General features: G+C 51.9%; 1 long non-coding RNA gene across 1 annotated transcript; it reads left to right on the forward strand.

The window, feature by feature from the left end:
- The first annotated feature begins 272 nt into the window (after positions 1 to 272).
- Positions 273 to 7726, forward strand: LOC311578275. The gene is made up of 3 exons (XR_014772804.1): positions 273 to 632; positions 2872 to 3020; positions 5420 to 7726. It is a non-coding gene; the product is annotated as an uncharacterized lncRNA (long non-coding RNA).
- Positions 7727 to 7826: the final 100 nt, after the last annotated feature.

Genomic DNA, 7826 nt, shown 5'->3' on the forward strand with positions numbered 1-7826 from the left:
TCTTGTCTAGCCTGCTGTGCTGTTTCTCTCTGGTCCAGCTTCCCTCTGCCCCTCCCAGAGCGTGGCCCTTGATCTGAATGAGTTGGCTGTGCATGCAGGAATCTTTATTTCTATAGCACCCTCCTTCTCCCAGGAGATTTATCTCCTTCAAGTTCCCACACATCAGTCCTCTTGGGGTGGGGGGGGCGGGGGGAGGATATGGAGTTCTGGGAAAGTAGAGTCACCCTCATCCGTGGTGGGGAGGGGACTGTTGCCACTTGAGACTTCAGGCCCATCCATCTGCTTCACTCAGGTCCCTCCCAGGCGCCTTAGCCACCGTTTGCCCCTGGGCTTCTGGAAAACAAGACAGCTCTCTGCTCCCCGCACCCCTGCCTTCCTTTGCCCATGCTTAAGCTTCTGATCTCTTCTCCAGGGCACTTGCTGAATAGAGCCTTGTTCTCCGCCGCCAGTGAGGGAGCCATAGGGCAAGGACAGCCCCATGGGCTGCTTTTATCCCAAGATGCCAGGATGTCAGGCCCGGGTGCAGTACAAGTTCCCGGTTCAACGGACTTCTCGGAAAGCAGAGAAGAGGGTCTGGAGTACAGCGGGAGGCAGGCTGTGTGCCCACCCCTGACCATTGTGTCTATGCCAAGGTGAGTCATTCAGTGGGCACAAGGTCCCGGGGGGAGGGGGGGTGGCCAGCTCAGCACTGTCAGGTCTCCAGCTTACAGACAAAGGCCTGGCTTTTTCCTCCCTCCCAGCACTCAAGCCAGTTAAGACCCAAGTCCCTGTCAATAAACTTCCCATATTCCATACCAGGGACATGGTATTCATTTGAGCGTGCAATGGACGGCCAGCTGAGTGTCCCCTAATGAGTCCTGGCATGGGGAAGGGAGGAGCCCCTCAGGCTCCAGCCACACCTCCCCCAATCCTGAACAGACATAGTGAGGGAAGTCTCAAGAGAGATTCCCAGTGACAGGATCTTATCATGTGCCCTGGAACTCCCTATATAGATCAAACTGGTATGGAGTTCACAGAAACCCAACTGCCCCTTTGGGATTAAAGGCTTGTGTGACTACTTCCTGCTCTCAGTGACTTTTTTTTTTTTCTTTAAGACAGGGTCTCTCTGTGTAGCCTTGGCTGTCCTGGACTTGCTTTGTAGACCAGGCTGGCCTCGAACTCACAGCAATCCATCTGCCTCTGCCTCCCCAGTGCTGGGATTAAAGGCGTGTACCAGCACACCCGGCCTCTCAGGGACTTTTGATACTCATATAAATGGGAAATTAAAGAACAGGGCACTCTAAAGGAAGCGCTTACTAGAGGCCAGCCTTTCACTCAGGACACAGCTCACAATGTAGGAATGGCCTACCATTTTAGGTATAAAACTGATTCTGGAGCCGGGCGTGGTGGTGCACACCTATAATCCCAGCACTAGGGAGACAGAGGCAGGCAGATCTCTGTGAGTTCGAGGCCAGCCTGAACTACAAAGCGAGCTCAAGATGGCCAAGGCTACACAGAGAAACCCTGTCTCAAAAAAAAAAAAGTAGTTCTGGAGGGAAAAGATATGACAAGGGCAGGAGAGTTTGTCAGCACAGCTGGAGGCTTCCTCCCTTGTATAGGAGTTTGTTTCAGTACTAGCCAAGGAGTCCCCAGCCTCTGCTCTGCTCTGCTCTGCTCTGCTGCAGGTTCAAGTCTCTTTCTAACCCCACTGGGCTTTCAGATCCTTGCTGCACTCTCTCAGGGGGACTTTGTGCACAGAAACACAAGAAAGACATTTTTGGTTGCAGTTGATGTACAAACTTTCATTATTAGTATTTTCTTTCTTTCTTTTTCTTTTTTTTTTTACACGTTCACTGCAGAGAAATCAGAAAATACATATAAGCAATAAAATATTTAATTAGCCATAATTTTGCCACATGGAGATAAACAAAGCCAGATTTTCCTGCATGTATAAATACATTTTTCCAAAACAAGCCCGTACCGCGCCAACTATTTTGTAATTTGCTTTCCTTTCCACAATATGTTGTGAACATCTTTCTAAATCAATAAACATTTACCTCCGTCATCATTTTAACAGCTGCATGGTTTTCCACTCTATGCATTCATTTAACTGAGCCTGTTGTTGGGCAGCTCTCTAGCCAAGTTCCCAGCCCACTTCTCAGCACATTCACGGGCATGTGCTCCAGACAGGCACTGGGTAGGAAAATAGGCAGACCCTTTGTTCTCCCAGTTGCCGCTGGGATTCCCACCATCCCAGACTGGCTCGTGCCTCAGCCCGTGGCTTACTCCTTTTCAACTCTCTCAAGCAGAAGTCTCCAATGTCAAAAGCCTGAGGCCAAACTCCAGGGGACTTTTAGACTCCATGGCAGGGGTCTGCCAACCCTAGAGACAGATGCTTGGATACCTCACCACAGAGCCTGCAATCCAGCTGAGCCCTGTTTCAAGCCAAAGTGGGGATAAGATGGTCTCTGTATTCAAACAATGCCCCCTACCCCCAAACACCCCCCCCCCCCCCCGCCATCCAGGACAATCTCACTTTTGGCCTCAACTCACTCCCTGGTGAACCACAGAGGTCAGTCTCTAATACAAGTGGCTGTGCAGTTTTGAGTGTCACCTGCTGGCTCTGCTTGCACATCTACCCCTGCCCAGTGCCAAAGTATAGCACCGGGGTGAGATCAAGGCTGGCCGACACCATCCCATGGTTCTGCCTGAAGGAAGGGAATTGAGGCCCAGGACCACTAGATGGCAGTGCTCAGCTGTCCAGGTCTGACCATAGAACCCCGGTGGAAAGAATCAGGGTTTCCTTAATGGTTGGTGGCCTTTCTAAAGTCCACCTTTGTATTTGTATCCCCTAGCTGGTCATTCTGTTTTGATGTTTGTTTTTCCCTCTAGGCTCGCCTCAGCTGTGGCTGTGCCCTCTTGAGGAGAAAGCAACACTTTGGCTCCTCAGAGGCTGTGATGTCTTGGACGACACCATCTCTGATTCTTCATTTCCACCTCTGTGGAGTGGGGATTCGCCTTCCAGGACCATTGTGAGGACGGTAAGTGAGAGACATCCATAGCAGGCACTGTTGACAAGCTGTGGCGCCCGGTTCATGATGCCTCCTGGGTGCTCGACTTACCCACACACCAGCCAGTGTTTCTGTGATGGGTTAGGAGGGGTAGGAACTTGAGCAAGGTGTGCCAAGTCCTACGAGAACCTTCCAACAGAGGTCACATGGCAGTGTGGATGGGACCAGGGTGTGACAGCGGGGTAATGAATAGGAGTCAATGTCATTTTACTAAGGCTTCTAGCTGTTGGTGGCTTCAGGTCCTACAAGGGACAGTTGGTTTTTGTTGTTTTGTTATTTGTTGTCACTGTTTTTGTGAGACACGGTCTTCTATATCTCAGGTGGCCTTAGATTTGCTATGTATATAGCCAGGGATGACCTTGAACATCTGACCCTCCTGCCTCCACCTCCTGAGTGCTAGAATCACATGTGTGCACTATCATGCCTGGTTTATTCAACACTGTGGCTCAAACCCAGGGCTTCATGCCCACTAGGCCAGCGCTCTATTTACACCCACAGCCCAGCCCCGCAGCTTTTTGGAACTGCGTAGAGACTGAAGTAGATGTTGCCCCCTAACTCACTTGCTTGCCTCCCTAATCCCCTGGTGGCTCTGTTCTCACTTGCTTTCCCTAGACTTGAGGCCCTTGACTCTGACGCCATCTGATTTCAGACACTTTCGGTGTGTTGATTCCTTTCATGCCTGGGTTCCCTGCGCAGCCTGAGACTTCCCGATGATGCTAGAATCTTTCTCACCCCCCCCCCCCCAGACCGGGGTCTATTCTGCCCAGATTAAGGCCCCACGGGACAGGCCTAGGTTCTTACCAATTGAAGCGTCTGCAGGAGGGGGCTGTCCCTGTCATCACTTGGAAGAGGACCAGCCTTAGACCAAGGACCATCCATTGTCCCACCATAGGCTAAAACCTATGCCCAGCTAGGTTCTGCTAGTTAGACATCAGCTCCCACGGCTGTAGCGTGATCCCAGACTGGACCCCCAAAGTCCCTTCTTTCTCCTTGGGCCCTGCCTCTTCCTATATTGTTGGAGTCACCAGCTCATTTGCTTTCACGGGTCCTGGGGCCAGGCTGCAGTGGCAGGGTTAATAAGCTCTCTCGCCTTTCCTGGCCCCAGCCAGAACCACTCCAGCCTGTCCTTTACCTCCTAGTCTCTAACCCTGAGATCCGCTTTTTAATTGCTTTCCCAGTCTGCTTTGCGCCTTCTCTCCACAACCCCCCCTGCCCCCCCCACCACCACCACCTAGTTGAGTCCCTCAAGGATGGTAAGAGACAGGGACCAGATGTGACCCTAGAGGGAGAAGAGGGCTGGCAACCGCCCACTGTTTCCAGCCCAGCAGCCCTGCAAGTGGATAGGATGGGCCAATGGATGGGGCTTGTGCTGGGCAGAGGAGAGCCTTGAGGCTTAGTTGAAACATTGTTCTCAGATTCCTGGGGGGGGTGAATCTGATCCCTCCCTCCCAACTGTCCTGGATGCCTCTTCACAAAATCTATGGGAAGGCAGCATGGTAGAACTGTCTTTTTCTGTTTGGTTTGTTTTGTTTTTCGAGACAGGGTTTCTCTGTATAACAGCCCTGGCTGTCCTGGACTCACTTTGTAGACCAGGCTGGCCTCGAACTCACAGTGATCCACCTGCCTCTGCCTCCCGAGTGCTGGGATTTAAGGCGTGCGCCACCATTGCCCGGCTGATAGAACTGTCTTTGGCCAGAGGATCTCTGAATTCCAGGCCAGCCTGTTATACATAGCGAGTTCCTGGACAGACAGCACTACATAGAAAGGCCCTGTCTCAAACAAGCAACCAAGCAAGCAAACAAACAAATACCAAAGACAGCATGACTTAGTTAGATTCTATCTGGAATCAGGATCTCTTAAGCACAGCCCAGAGCCACAAGGCCATCCCAGGGACTCGGGTGATGGGAGAGTGGCCTCCAGGATAGAACTCATAAACTAGCTGCCAAGGAGAGACCCCGGCTGGGCTGACGTCTCCTGGGAAGGGGGCAAGCTGAAGGCTGTACACAGGGTGAGCAGAAAAGGTGGATTTTGCTGTTCGTTCAAGTACAGGGATACGTGCTGTCCCTTCTCCCACCAGTAAGGTTTTCAGCTCGTGGCCACAAGCCTGGTTTTGTAAACTGGGTAGAAATGTGTACTCCCACAGCAGGTCCAGATCTGAGCTTCAATGTGAATGTGTGTGTGTGTGTGTGTGTGTGTGTGTCAGGGGTAGGGTTAGGGTGTGGGGGCTGACAGGATTTCTAAACTCATAGAAGCAGGCCTGGGGATGATGCTGGGTGAGGGGGCGTTAGGCCAAGCCGGGCCAATGGCGGACGGGGAGGCATTGATTACTGTGTCTCGTGGATGACTCTGAAAGAACAATCCAATTTCAGAGTCTCATCGCCCATGCAAGTCAGATGGAAGCTGGATGTCAGCTTGCCGCCCTCCTGCAGTCCCTGCCAGCCCGACTGCCTATGGCACACAGGACACCACACAGCAAGCTCCCAAGCCCGACCTCCTATGATTGAGGGCAGGAGCCACGCGTGCTTAGTGCCGTCAGCCCAGAGCCTTTGTACATTTTATGGGTCACCCGAGAGAGCACACTTTGCACCACAGAGCTACAAATGTTTGCCGAGTGAACGGCTGGCTGCTGAACATCCCCCAAGAGCGACCTCTTTCACTGTCAGGCTACCCCCCAGCCTGGGCAAATGCCCCCTCATGCAAAGACCCTATCGTGCAGAGCATGCCCTTCTGGCCCTTGTTACGGCTTGTCTTGCCCCATGCCGACCGCCTCTGCACTCGAAGAGGCGACTGTGATGCTCAGAAGAGGTAATATATGTGAGCACCCCAGGAAATGGAGAAGTTATTTCATCTGAATCCAGCCATCACTCAGCAAGGCCTCCTGGAAGTGAAAGCGCTGTGCCAAGCTGCTGGGGGGTGGGGATGGGGGGGATACAGATGTGAATCTCCTACTGCTTCGAGGGAGCCGCAGTACACAGGGGAACAAACTCATTAAGACTAATTGGAGAGGCGGGAATCCCAGGCCTGAGAAAAAGAAATGATGTCTGTTCACTCCAAAAAGGAAGCAGCCCTGTGTTATGTAAAAACCAGGTTGTGTGCTAGACGGCAAACATAGGCTGTCCAACAGCAGGCAAGCTGGGCTGAGGTGTTGGGATTTTCCCACTCTCCCAATAAGGGACAGAACTGAGCAGGAGGGAGGGGTCCAGGAAGGCAGAAGGCAGCTGCTCCCCAGAACTGCAAGGACCCCTCTGTGCCTGGTGGCATTATTTACACGCTATTCATGGTGTGCTAAATATCTTTGAATTGTTTGTATTCAGAAGCAAGTTCAACACTCGCTCCTGTAATTTTGTTTACACTATTAATTCACTCAGCCAACCATGTCTTCATGGAGAAAACAGAGATAAGTATGTTGAACTGCCATACAATCCAGTGAGTAGAAAGGGAGGTGGAGGGGTGTGGGGAGGGGCAGGCTGCCCTAGACTCTAGCTGGGATTCACTTGGAGCCTCACCTCAGACCTGGGTCCCACCCCTACCTGACAGCAGAATGACCCACCCCTAAGGTCACAGCAGGTAATAGACATCCCAGTGAGAGCCCTTTTAAATCCACTGGGAGCAAAGGTCCTGAAAGGAAGAAAACGTGGCGTGTGTGCATGTGTGTGTTCAGGCAACATGCATGTCACAGCATGTTTGTGTGTGGTCAGAGGACAACTCTGTGGAGTGGGCTTGGAGACTGAACTCAGGTTGCCAGGCCTATAAAACAAGAACATTTGCCTGCTGAGCCATCTTTCTGGCCCAGGGAGGGGATCTTTAATGGAGTGAAGAGCCAGGCACAGGCCAAAGCAAGAGGCTGCAGGAGGCCAGGCAGGTATTGGTTTTTGGACTCCTAAGTTTCTTTTCCAGACTGGGTTTCTCTGTGTAGCCTTGGCTGTCCTAGACTCACTTTGTAAACCAAGTTGGCCTCGAACTCACAGCAATCACCTGCCTTTGCCTCCTGAGTGCTGGGATTAAAGATGTGTGTTACCACCGCCGGCACACCTAAGTTTCTTGAACTAGGGCTGCAAGCATGCTAGGAGGGCATCCACCACTGAGCTACAGCCTGAGACACAGCATGCTAGGAAGGCGCCCACCACTGGGCTATAGCCCTAGCTGTTACCTGCTGATTTCTTTCCTGTTATGTAGCAAACGTTGGCTTCTAACTGGTGATCCTCCTGCTTCAGCGTCCCAAGTGCTAGGATGACAGGCGTGTCACCACCCCCAGCCTGAGGCCTCAAAGCTTCAAAAAGGAAAGGTAGCTCTAACCTATGAGCTGTAGAAAAAAGAACACACTCTAGAGATGGAGAGGATTTATTAATCATTACAGTAAAAAAAAAATCTGTAGGTCTGTAGGCATACACCTGTGTACCTACACAGAAGTACTTATGTTTATATGGAGAAGCCAAGGGGGAGGAGGATGCCTACGCGCCAACACAACCAGCAGGCATTTACACCCAAGCAGGGACACTAAGGCTATGTCCCACTCCCCTTTCTTCTTACATACTAAGTGTACGCTGTGTTTAGTGAGTGAAAATATCAAATCTGTTGCCCTTTACAAACCAACGCCCTGTCATGAGCCACATCAAGGGGCGTGGCGTTCCCACCTCAGCCTGGGGGGCACAGGGACTGCCCATCTCAACACCAGACGAGCTAAGCCGGGACCTGCCAGCAACCTCTCTGTCCTCAAACACCTTCACTGTGCAGAGGCCATCCCTCTGCAGAGCCCTGTCGTCAGACACGAGGTGG

This window comes from Acomys minous (assembly GCF_964271855.1).
Source record: "Acomys minous genome assembly, chromosome: 12".
Lineage (NCBI taxonomy): Eukaryota > Metazoa > Chordata > Mammalia > Rodentia > Muridae > Acomys > Acomys minous.